Source organism: Cherax quadricarinatus, chromosome 64 (assembly GCF_038502225.1).
Source record: "Cherax quadricarinatus isolate ZL_2023a chromosome 64, ASM3850222v1, whole genome shotgun sequence".
NCBI lineage: Eukaryota > Metazoa > Arthropoda > Malacostraca > Decapoda > Parastacidae > Cherax > Cherax quadricarinatus.
This window is the reverse complement of record NC_091355.1, coordinates 6718822-6742813: the sequence shown is the minus strand read 5'-3', so window position 1 is coordinate 6742813 and position 23992 is coordinate 6718822. Positions and strand designations below refer to the sequence as shown.

At 41.7% G+C, this 23992-nt stretch overlaps 1 long non-coding RNA gene across 3 annotated transcripts in view; it reads right to left on the bottom strand.

Moving 5' to 3' along the window:
- The window catches only part of LOC128699987 (uncharacterized), a 32464-nt gene extending 15402 nt beyond the window's left edge, over positions 1–17062 (bottom strand). Inside the window, exon 1 of one of the 3 annotated variants that reach the window (XR_011393782.1) lies at positions 16623–17062. This is a non-coding gene — a long non-coding RNA (uncharacterized lncRNA). The remainder of the gene's footprint in view (positions 1–16622) is intronic. The other 2 variants (XR_011393784.1, XR_011393783.1) reach the window with 2 other exon arrangements.
- Positions 17063–23992: the final 6930 nt, after the last annotated feature.

Here is a 23992-nt window from a genome sequence, read left to right as displayed (position 1 = left end):
ATGAACCTGTGCCAGTAGCTCGTTGTGTTTGTTTAGATACGTATTAATTGCCATATCTTAATTCTGCCAAGCAATCGTGGCACCCAGTAGGCATACAAGTGTTGCTGAAAGTTGCAAGAAAAGGGTTAAGCATTTAAGTCTTAGAATTAATGAAGAAATTAGAGATATTAGACAAGAGATAGCGTCATTTTGTACACAAAAAGAATGAAGTAAACATGAGTTTGTGTGATGACTGACTGACTTATTGACTGACTTGATTGACTGACTTGATTGACCGACTTGATTGACCGACTTGACTGACTGACCTGACTGACTGACTTACTGATTTGACTGACTGAATGACTTGACTGACTGAATAACTTGACTGACTTACTGAGTGACTTTACTGAATGAATAAAATAGGCCATATTATATCAAGTGATGGCGACACCAGCAGCATCTGTCATTTACTCTCTCACTCTAGTACCTTCCCAGTCCATAACCCCACACCTAGCTTGGGTTTATCTATGATTAGTGGTGAGATTGTCACATATGTAACCACAGGTGTGGTCAAGACAGATGTTTACATAGGTGAAGACGTAAGGTGGCAGCCACAATGGTGGTGACGAGGTGCCTCACTCTGCTGCTGCCTTCTTCGTTTCTCTAGGTTTTTTTTTTTCATAGTTTCTAATCGCTTCCTGAGCTTCTTGCTGATCATACACAAATACTGTCTCTTCGGGCGAGGCATTGTGTAAGAAATTTGTACAATATAAGACAAAATTACGCGTCCCAAGGGTCTGCTGCAGTCACTCAGAGCGGAACATCACCTCTTCCTCTTGACCCTTGGTTGGCACTGAGATAGCCTGGTCTAGCAGCTATACCTACAGCCAACCAGAGGGTTACCAATTTGTATTTTGAAGCCGTCAACATGACTCACAAAATCGTAATGACACAACTGCAAACAAACCATACCACGGGTGAGGTTAGAACCTGCGATCAGAGAGTCTTAAAACTCCAGACTTAAGTTTTAAGACTCTCTGACTGCAGGTTCTAACCTCATCCGTGGTATCGTTTGTATTTTCAAGCATTTGGCACAAAAATATGAAAAAAAAAAAAATGACATTATTATCACTATTATATATTATTATAATTATTATTTTATTATTAGTAGTACATTCATATTATAATGATAATTATTAATATTATTATTATTATTAATTTAGGGAACTGGAGCACATATCCAATTCCCTAGATCAAGAGCCCCTCACCATGTACATACTAATAATAACAATAATTATTATAACAATATTATATGTATTATTAGTAGTACAGTGGAACCTCAAAAATCGAACTTAATCCGTTCCAGGAGCTAGTTCTAAATTCGAAAAGTCTGAAATTCGAAGCAATATTTCCCATAAGAAATAACGGAAATACAATTAATCCGTTCCAGAGATCCAAAAATATTCACACAAAAAATACATTTAATAGAGATTAATTACAGTTTTACATACAACAAATACTATAGTTTTTAATTATGTATAGTAATACATATAAAATAAAATTTTTACTTACCTTTATTGAAGATTGGTGATGGCATCTGGAAGATAGGGAGGAGGAGAGAGGGGGTTGGGGTTAGTGTTTGGAAGGAGAATCCCCCTCCATGAGGACTTCAGGTAAAGCCTTCTCTGGGGTTACTTCCCTTCTCTGTCTTTTAATGCCACTAGGACCAGCTTGAGAGTCACTGGACCCCTGTCTCACAAAATAACTGTCCACAGTCCTCTGTTTCTGGCGCCTTTTTAACATTTCCCTAAAATGGGACATGGTTCTGTCACTGAACTTATTGCAAAGATGGCTTGTTTCAGCTTGCTCAGGTTGGTACTTCTGCACAAACATTTGGACATCATTCCATTTGGCACAAATCTCCTTAATCTTTGAAGAAGGCACCTCATCCACTCCCTCTTCCTCCTCCTCTGAAGCAAGTTCCTCAGCTGTGGTCTGATACTGCTCCAGATGAAGCTCTTGCAGCTCTTCAGTGGTTAGCTCTTCCCTGTGGTCCTCCACCAACCAACTGGCTGCCTCACCATGTCTTACAACATTGTGTATGCCACTACGCTTCTTAAATCTGTCAAACCAGCCTCTGCTGGCCTTAAATTCACTATCAGCACTGGTTCCAGGAGTTTTCTGTACCAGATCGGCATGCAACTTCCTTGCCTTTTCGCAAATAATCATCTCTGAAACACTATCACCTGCAATCTCTTTATCCTTGATCCACACCAGCAACAACTTCTCAACCTCTTCAACTATTTGTGGTCTTTTTTTGGTTAGCATATTAACACCTTTCGCAACATCAGCTTCCTTGATTTGTTCTTTCTTTAACAGGATAGAACCGATGGTCGACTTGTTTTTCCCATACTTCCTGGCAAGCTCAACAAGTCTCACACCACTCTCATACTTCTGTATTATTTCATTCTTCACATCTATGGTGTTTCTCACTTTCTTTACCACATGGGTACCACTAGCAAGCTTCTTTGAGCCCATGGCAGCTTATTTCACATTCTCACAAGCACTAAACACAGCGAAATAATAGTAAAATGCGTGAATGAGAGCGCAGGTTAGTGTTCACTCAAGCATAAACAAAGCTAGACTGCTCACAGCGCCTGCGCGGGGACGCGGACAGGGTGGGCGGCAGACAGGTCCCGTACCTGGTGGTCTGAAAATAGGGGCACGTTCGATAATAGGGACACAGTTTGTCCAAAAAATGGTCCTATTTTCGAAAGGTTCGATATGTAATATGTTCAATTTTTGAGGTTCCACTGTAGTAGTACATACGTATTATAATAATTATTATTATTATTATAGGTAGTAGGTTGGTAGACAGCAACCACCCAGGGAAGTACTACTGTCCTGCCAGATGACTGTGAAACAAAAACCTGTAACTGTTTTGCATGATGGTAGGATTGCTGGTTTCTTTTTCTGTCTCATAAACACGCTAGATAACAGGGATATCTTGCTACTCCTACTTACACTTTGGTCACACTTCACAGACACGCACATGCATATATATATATACATACATCTAGGTTTTTCTCCTTTTTCTAAATAGCTCTTGTTCTTTTTTATTTCTTCTATTGTCCATGGGGAAGTGGAAAAGAATCTTTCCTCCGTAAGCCATGCGTGTCGTATGAGGCGACTAAAATGCCGGGAGCAATGGGCTAGTAACCCCTTCTCCTGTATACATTTACTAAAAAAGAGAAGAAGAAAAACTTTATAAAACTGGGATGCTTAAATGTGCGTGGATGTAGTGCGGATGACAAGAAACAGATGATTGCTGATGTTATGAATGAAAAGAAGTTGGATGTCCTGGCTCTAAGCGAAACAAAGCTGAAGGGGGTAGGAGAGTTTCAGTGGGGGGAAATAAATGGGATTAAATCTGGAGTATCTGAGAGAGTTAGAGCAAAGGAAGGGGTAGCAGTAATGTTAAATGATCAGTTATGGAAGGAGAAAAGAGAATATGAATGTGTAAATTCAAGAATTATGTGGATTAAAGTAAAGGTTGGATGCGAGAAGTGGGTCATAATAAGCGTGTATGCACCTGGAGAAGAGAGGAATGCAGAGGAGAGAGAGAGATTTTGGGAGATGTTAAGTGAATGTATAGGAGCCTTTGAACCAAGTGAGAGAGTAATTGTGGTAGGGGACCTGAATGCTAAAGTAGGAGAAACTTTTAGAGAGGGTGTGGTAGGTAAGTTTGGGGTGCCAGGTGTAAATGATAATGGGAGCCCTTTGATTGAACTTTGTATAGAAAGGGGTTTAGTTATAGGTAATACATATTTTAAGAAAAAGAGGATAAATAAGTATACAAGATATGATGTAGGGCGAAATGACAGTAGTTTGTTGGATTATGTATTGGTAGATAAAAGACTGTTGAGTAGACTTCAGGATGTACATGTTTATAGAGGGGCCACAGATATATCAGATCACTTTCTAGTTGTAGCTACACTGAGAGTAAAAGGTAGATGGGATACAAGGAGAATAGAAGCATCAGGGAAGAGAGAGGTGAAGGTTTATAAACTAAAAGAGGAGGCAGTTAGGGTAAGATATAAACAGCTATTGGAGGATAGATGGGCTAATGAGAGCATAGGCAATGGGGTCGAAGAGGTATGGGGTAGGTTTAAAAATGTAGTGTTAGAGTGTTCAGCAGAAGTTTGTGGTTACAGGAAAGTGGGTGCAGGAGGGAAGAGGAGCGATTGGTGGAATGATGATGTAAAGAGAGTAGTAAGGGAGAAAAAGTTAGCATATGAGAAGTTTTTACAAAGTAGAAGTGATGCAAGGAGGGAAGAGTATATGGAGAAAAAGAGAGAAGTTAAGAGAGTGGTGAAGCAATGTAAAAAGAGAGCAAATGAGAGAGTGGGTGAGATGTTATCAACAAATTTTGTTGAAAATAAGAAAAAGTTTTGGAGTGAGATTAACAAGTTAAGAAAGCCTAGAGAACAAATGGATTTGTCAGTTAAAAATAGGAGAGGAGAGTTATTAAATGGAGAGTTAGAGGTATTGGGAAGATGGAAGGAATATTTTGAGGAATTGTTAAATGTTGATGAAGATAGGGAAGCTGTGATTTCGTGTATAGGGCAAGGAGGAATAACATCTTGTAGGAGTGAGGAAGAGCCAGTTGTGAGTGTGGGGGAAGTTCGTGAGGCAGTAGGTAAAATGAAAGGGGGTAAGGCAGCCGGGATTGATGGGATAAAGATAGAAATGTTAAAAGCAGGTGGGGATATAGTTTTGGAGTGGTTGGTGCAATTATTTAATAAATGTATGGAAGAGGGTAAGGTACCTAGGGATTGGCAGAGAGCATGCATAGTTCCTTTGTATAAAGGCAAAGGGGATAAAAGAGAGTGCAAAAATTATAGGGGGATAAGTCTGTTGAGTGTACCTGGTAAAGTGTATGGTAGAGTTATAATTGAAAGAATTAAGAGTAAGACGGAGAATAGGATAGCAGATGAACAAGGAGGCTTTAGGAAAGGTAGGGGGTGTGTGGACCAGGTGTTTACAGTGAAACATATAAGTGAACAGTATTTGGATAAGGCTAAAGAGGTGTTTGTGGCATTTATGGATTTGGAAAAGGCGTATGACAGGGTGGATAGGGGGGCAATGTGGCAGATGTTGCAAGTGTATGGTGTAGGAGGTAGGTTACTGAAAGCAGTGAAGAGTTTTTACGAGGATAGTGAGGCTCAAGTTAGAGTATGTAGGAAAGAGGGAAATTTTTTCCCAGTAAAAGTAGGCCTTAGACAAGGATGTGTGATGTCACCGTGGTTGTTTAATATATTTATAGATGGGGTTGTAAGAGAAGTAAATGCGAGGGTCTTGGCAAGAGGCGTGGAGTTAAAAGATAAAGAATCACACACAAAGTGGGAGTTGTCACAGCTGCTCTTTGCTGATGACACTGTGCTCTTGGGAGATTCTGAAGAGAAGTTGCAGAGATTGGTGGATGAATTTGGTAGGGTGTGCAAAAGAAGGAAATTAAAGGTGAATACAGGAAAGAGTAAGGTTATGAGGATAACAAAAAGATTAGGTGATGAAAGATTGAATATCAGATTGGAGGGAGAGAGTATGGAGGAGGTGAACGTATTCAGATATTTGGGAGTGGACGTGTCAGCGGATGGGTCTATGAAAGATGAGGTGAATCATAGAATTGATGAGGGAAAAAGAGTGAGTGGTGCACTTAGGAGTCTGTGGAGACAAAGAACTTTGTCCTTGGAGGCAAAGAGGGGAATGTATGAGAGTATAGTTTTACCAACGCTCTTATATGGGTGTGAAGCGTGGGTGATGAATGTTGCAGCGAGGAGAAGGCTGGAGGCAGTGGAGATGTCATGTCTGAGGGCAATGTGTGGTGTGAATATAATGCAGAGAATTCGTAGTTTGGAAGTTAGGAGGAGGTGCGGGATTACCAAAACTGTTGTCCAGAGGGCTGAGGAAGGGTTGTTGAGGTGGTTCGGACATGTAGAGAGAATGGAGCGAAACAGAATGACTTCAAGAGTGTATCAGTCTGTAGTGGAAGGAAGGCGGGGTAGGGGTCGGCCTAGGAAGGGTTGGAGGGAGGGGGTAAAGGAGGTTTTGTGTGCGAGGGGCTTGGACTTCCAGCAGGCATGCGTGAGCGTGTTTGATAGGAGTGAATGGAGACAAATGGTTTTTAATACTTGACGTGCTGTTGGAGTGTGAGCAAAGTAACATTTATGAAGGGATTCAGGGAAACCGGCAGGCCGGACTTGAGTCCTGGAGATGGGAAGTACAGTGCCTGCACTCTGAAGGAGGGGTGTTAATGTTGCAGTTTAAAAACTGTAGTGTAAAGCACCCTTCTGGCAAGACAGTGATGGAGTGAATGATGGTGAAAGTTTTTCTTTTTCGGGCCACCCTGCCTTGGTGGGAATCGGCCGGTGTGATAATATAAATATAATATAAGTTTTTACAAAGTAGAAGTGATGCAAGGAGGGAAGAGTATATGGAGAAAAAGAGAGAGGTTAAGAGAGTGGTGAAGCAATGTAAAAAGAGAGCAAATGAGAGAGTGGGTGAGATGTTATCAACAAATTTTGTTGAAAATAAGAAGTTTTGGAGTGAGATTAACAAGTTAAGAAAGCCTAGAGAACAAATGGATTTGTCAGTTAAAAATAGGAGAGGAGAGTTATTAAATGGAGAGTTAGAGGTATTGGGAAGATGGAGGGAATATTTTGAGGAATTGTTAAATGTTGATGAAGATAGGGAAGCTGTGATTTCGTGTATAGGGCAAGGAGGAATAACATCTTGTAGGAGTGAGGAAGAGCCAGTTGTGAGTGTGGGGGAAGTTCGTGAGGCAGTAGGTAAAATGAAAGGGGGTAAGGCAGCCGGGATTGATGGGATAAAGATAGAAATGTTAAAAGCAGGTGGGTATATAGTTTTGGAGTGATTGGTGCAATTATTTAATAAATATATGGAAGAGGGTAAGGTACCTAGTGATTGGCAGAGAGCATGCATAGTTCCTTTGTATAAAGGCAAAGGGGATAAAAGAGAGTGCAAAAATTATAGGGGGATAAGTCTGTTGAGTGTACCTGGTAAAGTGTATGGTAGAGTTATAATTGAAAGAATTAAGAGTAAGACGGAGAATAGGATAGCAGATGAACAAGGAGGCTTTAGGAAAGGTAGGGGGTGTGTGGACCAGGTGTTTACAGTGAAACATATAAGTGAACAGTATTTAGATAAGGCTAAAGAGGTCTTTGTGGCATTTATGGATTTGGAAAAGGCGTATGACAGGGTGGATAGGGGGGCAATGTGGCAGATGTTGCAAGTGTATGGTGTAGGAGGTAGGTTACTGAAAGCAGTGAAGAGTTTTTACGAGGATAGTGAGGCTCAAGTTAGAGTATGTAGGAAAGAGGGAAATTTTTTCCCAGTAAAAGTAGGCCTTAGACAAAGATGTGTGATGTCACCGTGGTTGTTTAATATATTTATAGATGGGGTTGTAAGAGAAGTAAATGCGAGGGTCTTGGCAAGAGGCGTGGAGTTAAAAGATAAAGAATCACACACAAAGTGGGAGTTGTCACAGCTGCTCTTTGCTGATGACACTGTGCTTTTGGGAGATTCTGAAGAGAAGCTGCAGAGATTGGTGGATGAATTTGGTAGGGTGTGCAAAAGAAGAAAATTAAAGGTGAATACAGGAAAGAGTAAGGTTATGAGGATAACAAAAAGATTAGGTGATGAAAGATTGAATATCAGATTGGAGGGAGAGAGTATGGAGGAGGTGAACGTATTCAGATATTTGGGAGTGGACGTGTCAGCGGATGGGTCTATGAAAGATGAGGTGAATCATAGAATTGATGAGGGAAAAAGAGTGAGTGGTGCACTTAGGAGTCTGTGGAGACAAAGAACTTTGTCCTTGGAGGCAAAGAGGGGAATGTATGAGAGTATAGTTTTACCAACGCTCTTATATGGGTGTGAAGCATGGGTGATGAATGTTGCAGCGAGGAGAAGGCTGGAGGCAGTGGAGATGTCATGTCTGAGGGCAATGTGTGGTGTGAATATAATGCAGAGAATTCGTAGTTTGGAAGTTAGGAGGAGGTGCGGGATTACCAAAACTGTTGTCCAGAGGGCTGAGGAAGGGTTGTTGAGGTGGTTCGGACATGTAGAGAGAATGGAGCGAAACAGAATGACTTCAAGAGTGTATCAGTCTGTAGTGGAAGGAAGGCGGGGTAGGGGTCGGCCTAGGAAGGGTTGGAGGGAGGGGGTAAAGGAGGTTTTGTGTGCGAGGGGCTTGGACTTCCAGCAGGCATGCGTGAGCGTGTTTGGTAGGAGTGAATGGAGACAAATGGTTTTTAATACTTGACGTGCTGTTGGAGTGTGAGCAAAGTAACATTTATGAAGGGATTCAGGGAAACCGGCAGGCCGGACTTGAGTCCTGGAGATGGGAAGTACAGTGCCTGCACTCTGAAGGAGGGGTGTTAATGTTGCAGTTTAAAAACTGTAGTGTAAAGCACCCTTCTGGCAAGACAGTGATGGAGTGAATGATGGTGAAAGTTTTTCTTTTTCGGGCCACCCTGCCTTGGTGGGAATCGGCCAGTGTGATAATAAAAAAAAAAATATTATTATTATTATTTAGGGAACTGGAGCACAGATCCAATTCCCTGGATCAAGGGCCCTTCAGCAAGGAACCTCCCTTGAGGGGTAAGGACATATCCTGAAATTTCATTCGTATCCAGAAGCAAAAAATTTACCTAACGACGGTTCGTATCCTGAAAAGTTCGCATGGTGTGGCATACGTAAGCCGAAGTTCTACTGTATTATTAGATGCATACACTATTTCATTATATTTTGTATTGTAATTTAATTAAGTAAGCATTTTGTATGATAAGTGTTTATTCAGGCACAGGCACATATAAATACAGTTACACAGATTATCGTACATAGCAGCATATGTGTAGATTACCTAGGATAACCCAAAAAAAGTCAGACATAGTGACTTATTTCCATTGGAGTCCTTGTGATAAGTATTAATTATATTTAAAAGTTAAAAATAGGTATCTTAACTATGTGAAAAGTAGTTATACTGAAAGGAGATATACAGTGGACCCTCAGCTAACGATGGTATCAGCTAACGTTAAATCCAGCTAACGATACATTTTAATGCAAAAATTTTGCCTCAGCTAATGCTAAAAAACTCACCCAACGTGATTCATTTAAGACACGTCCACGTGTGGCCTGAGCGCGCCTCAGTTGTCCCGTGGGTGCCAGTGTTTACAAGCCAGCCAGTGCGGTTGCATCCACGCATACAATCAGAACATTTCATATTATCACAGCGTTTTTAGTGATTGTACCTGCAAAATAAGTCACCATGGGCCCCAAGAAAGCTTCTAGTGCCAACCCTGTGATAAAAAGGGTGAGAATTAGTATGGAAATTAAGAAAAATTTTGAAGGGTTTGGGGCTAACCCTGAGACGCCTATGCCAGTTGTGGAATCCATTGTGTCTACTTCAAAGATTAAGAAAATGTGTGCAAAGTGGGTTGAACTGCAAACCTTTATGGATGAAAATCACCCTAACACAGCTATTGCAAACCATGCTGGTGACTATTACAATGACAATGTTGTGGCCCATTTTAGGCAAATCTTAAAGGAACGGGAGGTACAGACCTCTATAGACAGATTTGTTGTGCAACAGAGGTCCAGTGACTCTCAAGCTGGTCCTAGTGGCATTAAAAGAAGGGAAGTAACCCCGGAAAAGGACTTGATACCTCAAGTCCTAATGGAAGGGGATTCCCCTTCTAAACATTAACAACTTCCACACTCTCCCCTCCTCCCATCCCATCAATCATCACCAGATCTTCAATAAAGGTAAGTGTCAGTTTGTGTGTATTAAAATTAATATTTCATGTGGTCAAATTTTTTTTTTTTTTTTATACTTTGGGGTGTCTTGCACGGATTAATTTGATTTCCATTATTTCTTATGGGGAAAATTAATTCAGCTAACGATGAGCTTTCAGGAACGGATTAATATCATTAGCTGAGGGTCCACTGTACTAGGAGTAAGGTAAACTTAGATATTTATATTGAAGATAGTATCAGCTAATTGTACTTATGTGTACCTATTAGTACCAGTTGGTAGCACACTCAGCTCACACACTGAGTATTCGTGGTTTGATCCCAAATATGGGTGGAAACGTTCGGCGTGTTTCCTTAAGACACCTGCTGTCCCTGTTCACATAGCAGTAAATAGGTACAGTGGACCCCCCAATTATCGTAATTAATCTGTTCCAGATAGAGTTACTAAACCCGAATCTGACGATTTCCAAATTCTGGAATTAATCTGTTCCAGACACCCAAATGTATTAACAAAAATTAGAACGAGAAATCAAGTATAAAACAATAATATCACACTTACCGTTATTGAAGACTCTTGTTGGTGTATGGAAGACAGGAGGAGGGGAGAGGGTTACCTGGAGTTTACCTGGAGAGAGTTTCGGGGGTCAACGCCCCCGCGGCCCGGTCTGTGACCAGGCCTCCTGGTGGATCAGCGCCTGATCAACCAGGCTGTTGCTGCTGGTGATGTTCCTCCACAAATATTTGCACCTCACTCCACTTTGCACAAATGTCCTCAATCTTTGAAGGCACCTTCTTCCCTCTCTCTTTCTCCTCCTCTGAAGCAAATTCCTCAGCTGGTGTACATAAGAACATAACAAACCAGGAATGCTGCAGCAGACCTGTTGGGCCATACCTGGCAGGTCCTTCACAAACCATCCCACTAACACAATCGTATTTGCCCAACCCAATTTTCAATGCTTCCCAAGCAATAACCTTTGATAATTCTATTCATTCATGCGCAAGTCCCACTCAAATCAAATTGTGTGAGGGGAAGTACTCTGGCTGGTGTGTGGGGAAGTGCCCTAGCTGGTGTGTGTGGAGAAGTACCCTGTCTGGTGTGTTCTTGCTTGAATTCTATCGTGTTTTCGCCTTCTTTACCAAAGGGCTGGCGCTAGGAGCTTTCTTTTGGCCCATGGTGGCTTATTTAGGAGTTGCAAGCACTAAAACGAATGGAATATTACAAAATGTATCATATGAACGTGTGGGATCATGCTCACTGGCTGATAAACAATGGCACACTGACTAAAAAAGGTGTGTCGGGCCGCTCAGACGCGTTCAGGACTAATGACTATTGCCGAGCTAAATGACGATCGCCAAGCCAATATTTTAATGAAAAAGCATCACTATTTCCGAATATTACGAAATCTGATGACTATGAAATCCGGGGGTCCACTGTACCTGGGTGTTAGCCGACTGGTGCAGGATGCATCCTGGAGAGGAAAAAGAGAGGGGGTTTCAGGGGACAATGCCCCCATGGCCCGGTCTGTGACCAGGGCTCAAGGTGGCTCAGGGCCTGATCAACCAGGCTATTACAGTCAGCCGCACATAAACAGACGTGCGAACCACAGCCTGGCTGATCAGGTACTGACTTTAGGTGCCTGTCCAGAGCCTTCTTGAAGACAAAATTAACCTGGGAACAAAATTAACCTAATTTGACTGAAATGCTCTACATAACCAGGGACTTTCTATTACCTGGAGTTTACCTGGAGAGAGTTCCGGGGGTCAACGCCCCCGCGGCCTGGTCTGTGACCAGGCCTCCTGGTGGATAAGAGCCTGATCAACCAGGCTGTTGCTGCTGGCTGCACGCAAACCAACGTACGAGCCACAGCCCGGCTGGTCAGGAACCGACTTTAGGTGCTTGTCCAGTGCCAGCTTGAAGACTGCCAGGGGTCTGTTGGTAATCCCCCTTATGTATGCTGGGAGGCAGTTGAACAGTCTCGGGCCCCTGACACATATTGTATGGTCTCTTAACGTGCTAGTGACACCCCTGCTTTTCATTGGGGGGATGTTGCATCGTCTGCCAAGTCTTTTGCTTTCGTAGTGAGTGATTTTCGTGTGCAAGTTCGGTACTAGTCCCTCTAGGATTTTCCAGGTGTATATAATCATGTATCTCTCCCGCCTGCGTTCCAGGGAATACAGGTTTAGGAACCTCAAGCGCTCCCAGTAATTGAGGTGTTCTATCTCCGTTATGCGCGCCGTGAAGGTTCTCTGTACATTTTCTAGGTCAGCAATTTCACCTGCCTTGAAAGGTGCTGTTAGTGTGCAGCAATTATTCCAGCCTAGACAGAACAAGTGACCTGAAGAGTGTCATCATGGGCTTGGCCTCCCTAGTTTTGAAGGTTCTCATTATCCATCCTGTCATTTTTCTAGCAGATGCGATTGATACAATGTTATGGTCCTTGAAGGTGAGATCCTCCGACATGATCACTCCCAGGTCTTTGACGTTGGTGTTTCGCTCTATTTTGTGGCCAGAATTTGTTTTGTACTCTGATGAAGATTTAATTTCCTCGTGTTCACCATATCTGAGTAATTGAAATTTCTCATCGTTGAACTTCACATTGTTTTCTGCAGCCCACTGAAAGATTTGGTTGATGTTCGCCTGGAGCCTTGCAGTGTCTGCAATGGAAGACACTGTCATGCAGATTCGGGTGTCATCTGCAAAGGAAGACACGGTGCTGTGGCTGACATCCTTGTCTATGTCGGATGAGGATGAGGAACAAGATGGGAGCGAGTACTGTGCCTTGTGGAACAGAGCTTTTCACCGTAGCTGCCTCGGACTTTACTCTGTTGACGACTACTCTCTGTGTTCTGTTAGTGAGGAAATTATAGATCCATCAATCGACTTTTCCTGTTATTCCTTTAGCATGCATTTTGTGCGCTATTACGCCATGGTCACACTTGTCGAAGGCTTTTGCAAAGTCTGTATATATTACATCTGCATTCTTTTTGTCTTCTAGTGCATTTAGGACCTTGTCGTAGTGATCCAATAGTTGAGACAGACAGGAGCGACCTGTTCTAAACCCATGTTGCCCTGGGTTGTGTAACTGATGGGTTTCTAGCTGGGTGGTGATCTTGCTTCTTAGGACCCTTTCAAAGATTTTTATGATATGGGATGTTTGTGCTATTGGTCTGTAGCTCTTTGCTGTTGCTTTACTGCCCCCTTTGTGGAGTGGGGCTATGTCTGTTGTTTTTAGTAACTGTGGGACGATCCCTGTGTCCATGCTCCCTCTCCATAGGATGGAAAAGGCTCGTGATAGGGGCTTCTTGCAGTTCTTGATGAACACGGGGTTCCATGAGTCTGGCCCTGGGGCAGAGTGCATGGGCATGTCATTTATCACCTGTTTGAAGTAATTTGGCGTCAGGATAACATCAGATAGGCTTGTGTTAATCAAATTTTGTGGCTCTCTCATAAAAAATTCATTTTGATCTTCGACTCTCAGTCTGGTTAGCGGCTTGCTAAAAACTGAGTCATATTGGGACTTGAGTACCTCACTCATTTCCTTGCTGTCATCTGTGTAGGACCCATCTTGTTTAAGTAGGGGCCCAATACTGGACGTTGTTCTCGACTTTGATTTGGCATAGGAGAAGAAATAGTTTGGGTTTCTTTCGATTTAATTTATGGCTTTTAGTTCTTCCCGCGATTCCTGACTCCTATAAGATTCCTTTAGCTTAAGTTCGATGCTTGCTATTTCTCTGACCAGTGTCTCCCTACGCATTTCATGTCTCCCTACGTATATCAATGATGTTAGCTAGGGCTAGTAAGTTTATTTACATACAGGTACACATACAGTACTCTTCACAGCATTATGCTGGGTGAGCGCCCCTGCATAATGCCTCAACGAAAATCTAAGGCCTACCATACAGGGGTCTCTCTTTTCATCAGTGCATTATGCTGGGTAGCAGCTGTTAACATGATGTCACGGCCTGCCGCCACACTCCACAGTGACTCTTCAATGCTCATGTGGCTGCCGTAATGAGAGGAAGTGCTGTACTTTTGTCTCTCATCCACCCCATCTTTTACCCAGTGTTCCCTTTGGTTTTGGGGCTATACATGTTTGATTATGGGTAAAAGGAAGTCTTTAACACCTGAAACTATAGCTCAAATCATAGGGTTTTCACAAACTGGGCACCAGATGATAGAAATAGTGGAGAATGTTGGTGTGTGTAAGCACTTAGTGAAAAGCTGGGTGCAGCGTTTCAAGGCTAGTGGTGGTGTCGAGATACCGTCTGCCAAACCATGGCCTGGCCCCCTTGAAGAAGATATCCATTCATACCTTAACTGTGTTAAAGAAGCAGTTACAGAGTACACCTAAGATAACTGCTAGAGAGTTGAAAGTAAAGAACCCACATGTTCTCTCAGAGGTGTCTGTAAGGACTGTAAGCAGATGTGTGTCAGAACTAGACTAGTCACCACCAGGTTAAGAAACCGATCCTCTCCAAGCCACAAAAGAAACGTAGGCTGGATTATGCAAAGAAATATCTTCACTGGAATCCTCAACAGTGGTCTGAAGTACTCTGGAGTGATGAAGCAACCTTCACTGTCACCTGTAACTGTGGGGAACATGTGGATTGGCCCAGAGGTAGTGACCCGTTAGACCCATGCTACACTTGTGGGACCACCAAACACCCAGACTTGCTCATGGTTTGGGGGTTTATTAGTGCTCAGAGTTTTGGTGAACTCATTGTGCTTCCCAAAAACCAGTATATGAACCAGTATAATTACCTGGAGTTATTGTGTGACAATTTACCCGAGGCGTTTGACAAGTGTGGGGCTACGGTTTTTATGCAGGACGGTGCACCATGTCATACCACCAAATCTGTAGTTCAGTGGCTTAAGGACTGTGAGGTGAGGTTCTTTAATGACTGGCCAGGCAATTACCCAGACCTAAACCCTATTGAGAACCTCCAGTCAATAGTGAAACAATGTTTACTGGGCAAGGATATCAGTTCCATCCCGTGACTGGAGGCTACTCGACATGAAACATGGAATAATATACTTCCCCAAACCCTCAAGAATTTATGTGCCTTCCTACACAGCTGAGGGACGTGATTAAGTGTAAAGGATGCAGCACCAAGTATTAAAATACAGTGGTACCTCAAGGTACGAACTTAATTCATTCCAGAAGGCAGTTCAAGTGCCAATACCGAACGAATTTGTTCCCATAAAGAATAATGTAAATTAGATTAGTCCATTTCAGACCCCCAAAAGTACACTTAAAAAAGCACTTACAAAAATACACTTACATAATTGTTCACGTTGGGAGCTGTTCAAAACTCGAGATACCACTGTTTTATAATCTTTCATGGTATGATACACAAATAACCCGCACATAGAAGAGAAGAGTTTACGACGATGTTTCAGTCCAACTTGGACCATTTACAAAGTCACACTAACGAAAAGGAGAGGAAGGAGTATATATAGGCCAGCAGACAGGGATGGGACAAGAGAGGTAGTAGTGGAGGTAGTAGTATTATTAGTGGTGGAGTCAGTCAAATATTAAGAAAGAGGAGCACTGCAAGGGAGAATGTATGTACATTCACTACTTTTCTTATCATGCTTCCTCTGTCAAGAAAAGTGTTCTTATCTCCCTCTTTCTCCATGCTCTCCGCATTTGTGATCCTCAGTGCCTTGAATCAGAAATTTCCACTCTTCATAATGCATTTTCCCATCTTGGTTACCCTTCCCATTTCACAGACTTCGCCTTCTTGCATGCTAAATGGACTTTCTTCTCTCCCAAACTCTCTGCTGCTGGGAACTCTCCTGTCCTCTGCCTTCCCTATATTTCTGGTCTTTCTAATCTAAACAACTCTCTCCGTTCCTTAGACAGCAAACTTAATTTTCGCCAGACTAGCACTTTTCATACCGATCTAGTTCATACCTCTCCTCCCACTATAGATGCTCCTGGTGTCTACTCTATTTTTTGTTCCTCTTGTCCTCTTCAGTACTTTGGAGAATCTGGCCAATCTCTTTCGGACAGACTTAGGGAGCATAATAGTAGTCTTAGGCTTGCCAACACCAACAATGCTCTTTTCTGTCATGTCAGAGATCACAGTCATCCTATTGACTGGTCTTCTGCTAAAACTGTCTTCCCTACTTCCAACTTTCACAGTTGCCATCTGGTTGAATCCTCCCTTATATACAACTTTCCTTGTATGAATCTTAGTCTTGGTTTTGTCTCTGTAGATGCCTTCCTTTCTCATTATATTGTAAAATGCTCCAAGCTTCAGAACACCCATGACTGATTCTTTATTCCTCTTCACCCTCTTCCCCTTTCCTCTTTCTTCGTTGGGTTTTCTTTCTTCTGCCTTGGGTATTTGTCCTTTATTATTTTTCCCCCCTGTGTTCTTGCTCCTACCCTCTGTGGGCCCCTAGCTTCAGGTAATAACCCGCCCATAGATGATATTGTGCCTTTTTTTTATTTTTTTCATGGTATGTGTTTGTGTTTTGGTACATGTGTGGAGGAGGGGCGGTATAATGCCGTGACGAGCACTGTAAGTAAAATTATCATACATAGTGTAAATTACCTAGGATAACCCAAAAAATCCTCGATTTGCCCAAAATGCATACAGCACACTCAAAATGCATATAGCATATTGGGCAAATCCTATGCTATGCATTTCAACATTGTTGTGAAAAAAAAAATCCAGTAATAGTTATGTATAAGTAGTTATGTTTATTTAAAGGATGCCCGAAATGCTCTACATAACTAAGGGCTTTCTATAATGTAGGTTAATAATATCACTTTTTCTGAATCAACTGTAAACCTTACTTTGTAGAATTAAGATTGATCATTTATCAATCGCTGCAGTGCTTCTCCATTTTGATATTGCACACATTACATTATTTAGCTTAGACTGTAGACTGCTGAATAGATGTTCTGCTAGGATGATCTTGTGGGGTTTGAAGGCCATCTGAAGCACAACACAAGCAGCAATGTTAGAGTAGTTACCGTTTCTTCTTCTTCTTCTTCTTCTTCTGTTGGGTTTATCAGGGCCACTGACAGCAGACGCTGTATCGAACCCGGTTTCTAGATGGTACCAGGAAGATTTGTTGCCCAAGGCTGGGCGATGAGAGAAAAGGAACAAAAATTCCTTTGGAAATAGAGATAGAAACTTGAAGTTTACAATTAGATCCGGTGGACGTCCTTGCCAAGCCCCAGCAGAGAGGGACGCCCACACTCACACCTGAGTTCAGTAACCGGCTTCCCACCAAATTCAATTCAATTCAATTCAAAGTTTATTCTCTATAAGGATTACAATGCTGAGTTTACAGAAATTTGGTTATTGTTTGGTTTACATGTAGTAAAATTGTAATTACAGAGTGTACCACTAGAACGCTTAGCATGGCTAGGCATTTCGGGCATACTTAGTTTTATTCTTAATTGTAAAATATTACAAATTATGAGGTAAGTTGGTATTATGGCTAAGTGACTAAATACTAGTTTATGAGTTTAGCAATGTGAATGCTTTTGTTTTGGCACAGTATATAGTTTCAGTATTGGAGTATCACAGGATTCATCATTTTAAGACTGAGATTAATATTTCTGATTATGGTCAAATGAGTGAGCGAGTGTAAGTGTGAACCACCAGGTGGTATTCGTGTAGTTAGTTGACGGGGTGTATCAGGGAGATAAGATGTTTTCTAATGGTAGTTTTGAAGGTGATGAATGTGTCTGCAGTTCTAGAGTTCTCAGGTAGGGTATTCCAGATTTTAGGGCCTTTGACATACATTGAATTTTTGTAAAGGTTTAGTCGGACACCGATAAGAACATAAGAAGATAAGATAAGATAAGATAGGATTTCGTTCGGATTTTTAACCCCGGAGGGTTAGCCACCCAGGATAACCCAAGAAAGTCAGTGCGTCATCGAGGACTGTCTAACTTATTTCCATTGGGGTCCTTAATCTTGTCCCCCAGGATGCGACCCACACCAGTCGACTAACACCCAGGTACCTATTTGCTGCTAGGTCAACAGGACAATAGGTGTAAGGAAACGTGTCGAAATGTTTCCACCCGCCGGGAATCGAACCCGGGCCCTCCGTGTGTGAAGCGGGAGCTTTAGCCACCAGGCCTACTGACCCATGCGGAGCAGGTCCATGTCCCCCCCCCCGGATTAGTCCAAGGACCCCCCCGGATTAGCCCAGTGACCCACCCAGTCTGATCATCTCCACTCAAGGATGGAGCACTGCACCAGACCCAGCAGCACAAGCTAGTCAGGTCCAACTCACCTCCCCACACCCACTCATGTATTTATCTAACCTATTTTTAAAACTACACAACGTTTTAGCCTCAATAACTGTACTCGGGAGCTTGTTCCACTCATCCAGAACTCTATTACCAAACCAGTGCTTTCCTATATCCTTTCTGAATCTGAATTTTTCCAACTTGAAACCATTGCTGTGAGTCCTGTCTTGGCTGGAAATTTTCAGCACGCCATTTACATCCCCTTTATTTATTCCTGTTTTCCATTTATACACCTCGATCATATCCCCCCTAATTCTACGCCTTTCGAGAGAGTGCAGATTCAGGGCCCTCAGTCTATCCTCATAGGGAAGATTTCTGATACATGGGATCATCTTTGTCATCCTCCTTTGTATGTTTTCCAGAGCATTTATATCCATTCTGTAATACGGTGACCAGAACTGAACACCATAGTCTAAATGAGGCCTAACCAAGGATATATAGAGTTGAAGAACAACCTGAGGACTTCTATTATTTATACTTCTAGATATGAATTCTGTTAGCTTTATTGCGAACACTAATGTACTGTTGTCTTGGTTTTAAATTACTGCTAACCAGAACTCCTAAATCCTTTTCACAATCAGTAGTATTAAGATCTACATTATTTAGTTTATATGTGGCATGGTTATTTTCCTGTCCAACATTTAGAACTTTGCATTTGTCTATATTAAACTGCATCTGCCACTTCTCCGACCACTGCATCAGTCTATTCAAATCATCCTGGAGTGATCTAGTGTCCTCATTTTTTCCGCAGAGCGGAAAAAAATGGAGCTGGCTAAAGTAAGTCGATGTAGTCCTGTAGAGTGCCCAGCGGGCAAAATAGATGAGGACAAGCGTCCCAGTGAGGACGGGGGAAATTTGTCACTGATGTGATGAATGGTTTGAAAAACCGACAAGTTGAAGATTGAGACACTTATGCAGCATATGGGAATCTTTATTCAGGAAACATTTCGCCACACAGTGGCTTCATGAGTCCAATACAAAGAGGAAGGCGTATGGAGAGGAGGAGTTTGAGGTAATCAGTCCCTCAGCCTGGAGTCGACTGAACACATCGACTCCAGGCTGAGGGACTGATTACCTCAAACTCCTCCTCTCCTTACGCCTTCCTCTTTGTATTGGACTCATGAAGCCACTGTGTGGCGAAATGTTTCCTGAATAAAGATTCCCATATGCTGCATAAGTGTCTCAATCTTCAACTTGTCACTGATACTCAGGCGAGAGAGAGACGTCCACACCCAAAGAAGGCTGGCGCAGAAGTCTACCGTAGTTTGCGTTTAAAAAGGCAGTGAACAATCTTGCTTATAATGTCTTCGTCTTGTTGGGTTTATCAAGGCCACTGACAGTTTATACAGTGTCGAGCCCAGCATGAACTTTGTTTTTTCCTGGCCCATAATAATAATAATAATAATAATAATAATAATAATAATAATAATAATAATAATAATAATAATAATAATAATAATAATAATAATAATAATAATATCTTTATTTACTACAAGTACATGTACAAGGTATACAGCCTAACTGACATCATTGACATACTACTATATAGAAAGCCGCTTGTTATGCTGAGCATTTCAGGCAAATTAGGTCAGTGTCCCAGGATGCGACCCATACCAGTCGACTAACACCCAGGTACCCATTTTACTGATGGGGAACATAGACAACAGGTGGAAAGAAACACGTCCAATGTTTCTACTCTGGCTGGGAATCGAACCCAGGCCCTCGCCGTGTGAAGCGAGAGCGTTAGCCACCAGAGCCGTATTAGGTAAATTTTGTCCCAGGATGCGACCGTGACCCACGAGGGAAATTTGTCACTGATGCTCAGGCGATAGAGAGAGAGAGAGACATTCACACCCAACGAAGGCTGATGCATAAGTCCGAGAATGTTAGGCTTCTTCTTCTTGGGGTTTATAAGGCCCACTGACAACTTACGCCGTATCGAGCTCTTTAGTTGAGCATGCACGTCTTGCTCATCCTGCGAGCGGTAGCGTGAAAAATCATGATGCCAAAGGTCACAGTGGGCCTTTGTCGGACCCCACTGCGTAAATAAGTTTATTTAATCATAGGTACACTTAATTACAACTATCATACATAGTATAAATTACCTAGGTCCTAGGATAACACAAAAAGTCAAAGTGACTTGTTTCCATTGGAAATATAAGGACCCCAATGGAAATAAGTCACTTTATCTGACTATTTTGGGTTATCCTAGGTAATCTATACATATGCGTACCTGTACCTAAATAAACTTAATCCACCCTTCCTTGAAGATCTAGTTCATTATCTTTGTAACTTGTTCAGCTCTCAAAACTTTGAAGTCCAGTCCCTGGACCAATTATGTACCTCTGTAATTTTTTGACTACCACCCACAGGATGGGTATGGTGTGCATAATAAAGATATTAAACTGAACCTTGAAGAATAAGGTACTTGTGCAGCTTGAAGCTCGATCACTAACGCCCACAGCTCACATACTGAGGCCCGGAGTTCGAATCTCCGGTACGGCTGGAAAACATTAAGACGTGTTTCCATAAGACACCTGCTGTTCCTGTTCACCCATCATTATAAAATGGGTACCTGAGCGTTAGTCGACAGGTATGAGTCGCATCCTGGAACAAAACTGCCCCATATTATGAATTATTATTATGTGAGTAAATTACCTGCTTGAGATTTACTGGGAATTACCTAAATTATTATAGGTGAGTAATTTGGGTGAGATAAGTGGGACTTAAGTCACAGTAGGTTGCTGAACTGTAACTCCCTCGATGTCCACTTCTTGACCACTCTCACAAAAAGCTAGACCTGACATTAAATTAACAATTACAATATTAAACATTGTTACCAATAATGGTAAATTGTAAAATAATGTGAACTGTAAATGATTAGGCTTGCTGGGTACACAAAAGAAATTGGTATTAACACTTACCATTTAATTACCGAAAGACACCTAATGCTGATGGAACATACCCTAACCTTACCCTAGCAGCTAGAATTTACGATAACCAAAGCAAAAACTACTGTACATTATGGGTAAACATCCCTTAGCTGAGGTGTACTCCTGGGAGAATTTGTGTCCGTTATTTTTCCGTCCTGGTTGCCGAATTGTAAGGGTTTTCCACACTATGCCAATTCTTCAGCAGAGGACACTAACACGGGTTCTCATCACAAATTCAGGCCAGAAAACCCCAATTGACCTTCGAGAACGCCTAATTACATTGCACATTTCAGACCAGTGTTCACACATTAAATTCATATGGCGTCTCTCCGCCATACTCCCCCAGCTCACTCAAAATTTGTCGAAGGGCCCAAATAGCATCACATTTTAATACGCAATTATTATATTATTCATTTATATGTTCTACATTTAGGAAATCATGTAAAAAAAATCCACACCCGAAGTGCTTTGCATAACAAGCGACTTTCTATATAGTAGTATGTCACTGATGTCAACTAGACCTGTATACCTTGTACATGTACTTGTAGAAATAAAGATGTTATTATTATTATTGGGGAATCTTTATTGAGGAATCCTTTTGCAAGGCAGTGGCTTCTTCAATCCAATATATACATGCAATCAGTTCCTCAGCCTGGTGTTGATGTGTTCGGTACTTGACATTTCTCAAGATTGATGGACTGAACACGGACTCCAGGATGAGGGACTGATTACTTCAAACTCCTTGTCTTCCCCTGTTATTTTATGTATTGGCTTAAAGAAGCCACTGGCTGGCAAAACGTTTCCTCAATAAAAATTACAAAATGTTGCATAAGTGCTTCATTCTTCAATCTGTCGGTTTTTGAAAACAAATTTCATCACCAACCTTCCTTAAACACCTCCATGCAAACCTTACAAGATATGGCAAGCACTTCACCACCTGTGCTGAGGCTTAGTTTAAGGGTAAAGGCTCCACTTGGCTTACTTGGTAACTTCAAACTTTCATGTTTGTCAGGAAACATAAAACGTGTTTCCTGACCCGAGTCTTAAGTCATATGATGACCCGCAGCTGGAGCTTTTGGTCATCTGACTGAGGCCTTCCATTGGCTTACCCCTCCATCCCTTTAAAAATTGTGGTTAATATAATAATAATATCTTTATTTACTACAAGTACATGTACAAGGTATACAGTCCTAGCTGACATCAATGACATACTACTATATAGAAAGCCGCTTGTTATGCTGAGCATTTCAAGCATATTAGGTCAGTTTTGTCCCAGGATGCGACCCACACCAGTCCACTAACACCCAGGTACCCATTTTACTGATGACTGAACATGGACAACCGGTGTAAAGAAACACGCCCAATGTTTCTACCCTCGCTGGGAATCGAACCCAGACTTCGCCGTGTGAAGTGGGAGCTTTAGCCATCAGGCCACGGGCACCGTAATGATTATAACCATTTAATTATATGCAACTCTGTTTGCAAAGAGGAACTCCTATCTCCTTTTCTTCCATCGCCTAGATTAAGGGAATATTTCTTCCCTGCAAAAGATGTCAATGGCTCTTAAAAACCCAACAAGAGGAAGCAGGAGACTTCACGGATCCTGAAGAAGAAACTGCAGGTATTCTGAAGAAGAAACTGCAGGTATTCTGAAGAAACTGAACGTATTCTGAAGAAGAAACTGCACATATCCTGAAGAAGAAACTGCATGTATCCTGAAGAAGAAACTGCATGTATCCTGAAGAAGAAACTGCATGTATCAGGAAAATGAAATCGTAGTAAGACCTACTAGGAGAACAACCACTCAAGCTGGAACCGGCTGGAATCGTCTCCTAAAGGAAGGAGTAATTTGAGTCGTTTAGCAACGAACTCCGGCCGGCCGCAGTGTGGAAAATACTGTATATATTTTCCAGAAATTCAGTATTTATATGTAAATAGATGGCCATACTGTATTTAATAATATTTATGTCAAAGAAAACGCAAAGCCTGCGTCTGCGCAGACTGGACTCGCCATCTTGGTTTTGAATTGAACAGAACGTTAGAGTGAATGGGAAGAATTTTTCGTGCTCTAGAGGTTAAAATTGGGCTGACACCTCTCAAATAGGAGGCGAAATTGTTGGATGTGCATTCCTGCATAATTTGAGTATCAGGCGACTGGACAACACAGCTCCAGGAACCTCAGATAAGTCTGTTTATGTTTAATTCTGGCCAGTAATTTCATAAATTTAGACAGTGAGGTTTTCTGGGTATAATACACATTAATCTCCAGTCAAATTGGTGAGTGATATTAAGATATATTTTCCTTCTGTTATGTAATTGTGTATTTATATATAATCATTTTTTAATTTAATATACAGTCCACAAATTTATATATTTACCAGAATTCCTGGTGATGTATAATTCATTTAATTAATAGGTCCAGAGCAACTTGTGGATATGACAGTGGTAGGTATCGAAGGGGGACATTTTTGCGACCTAGGTGTCCCAAATTCTTACTTGTCTAACTGATAAATAATAATTATCTATGCTCATTTATTGTTATGTACATAATTATACATACAGATAAATGCAATTTTCCACACTCGTATTGTTGATAGTCTTAATGACCCTCGTGTAGTAGATAGTCTTTTTAGTATGATAATAAGATGTTATCTTCATTATAGAATAATAAGAAAATATTATAACCTTTATATTATAATAATAAGGTAAAAGGACCCCAATGGAAATAAGTCACTCTGACTTTTTTTGGGTTATCCCAGGTTCTCTACACATATGCTGCTATGTATGATAATTCTATGTAACTGTATTTGTGTATACCTGAATAAACTTACTCCGGATGGAGGGTAACATCTCTCTCTTGCGGTGACTCCCCGGGAAGGAGTGTCGTCTCACTTCGCATCTTCATCAGCAGGCGTCGTCTTGGTCTTCATCAGCAGGTGTCCACTTGGGCTTCATCAGCAGGCG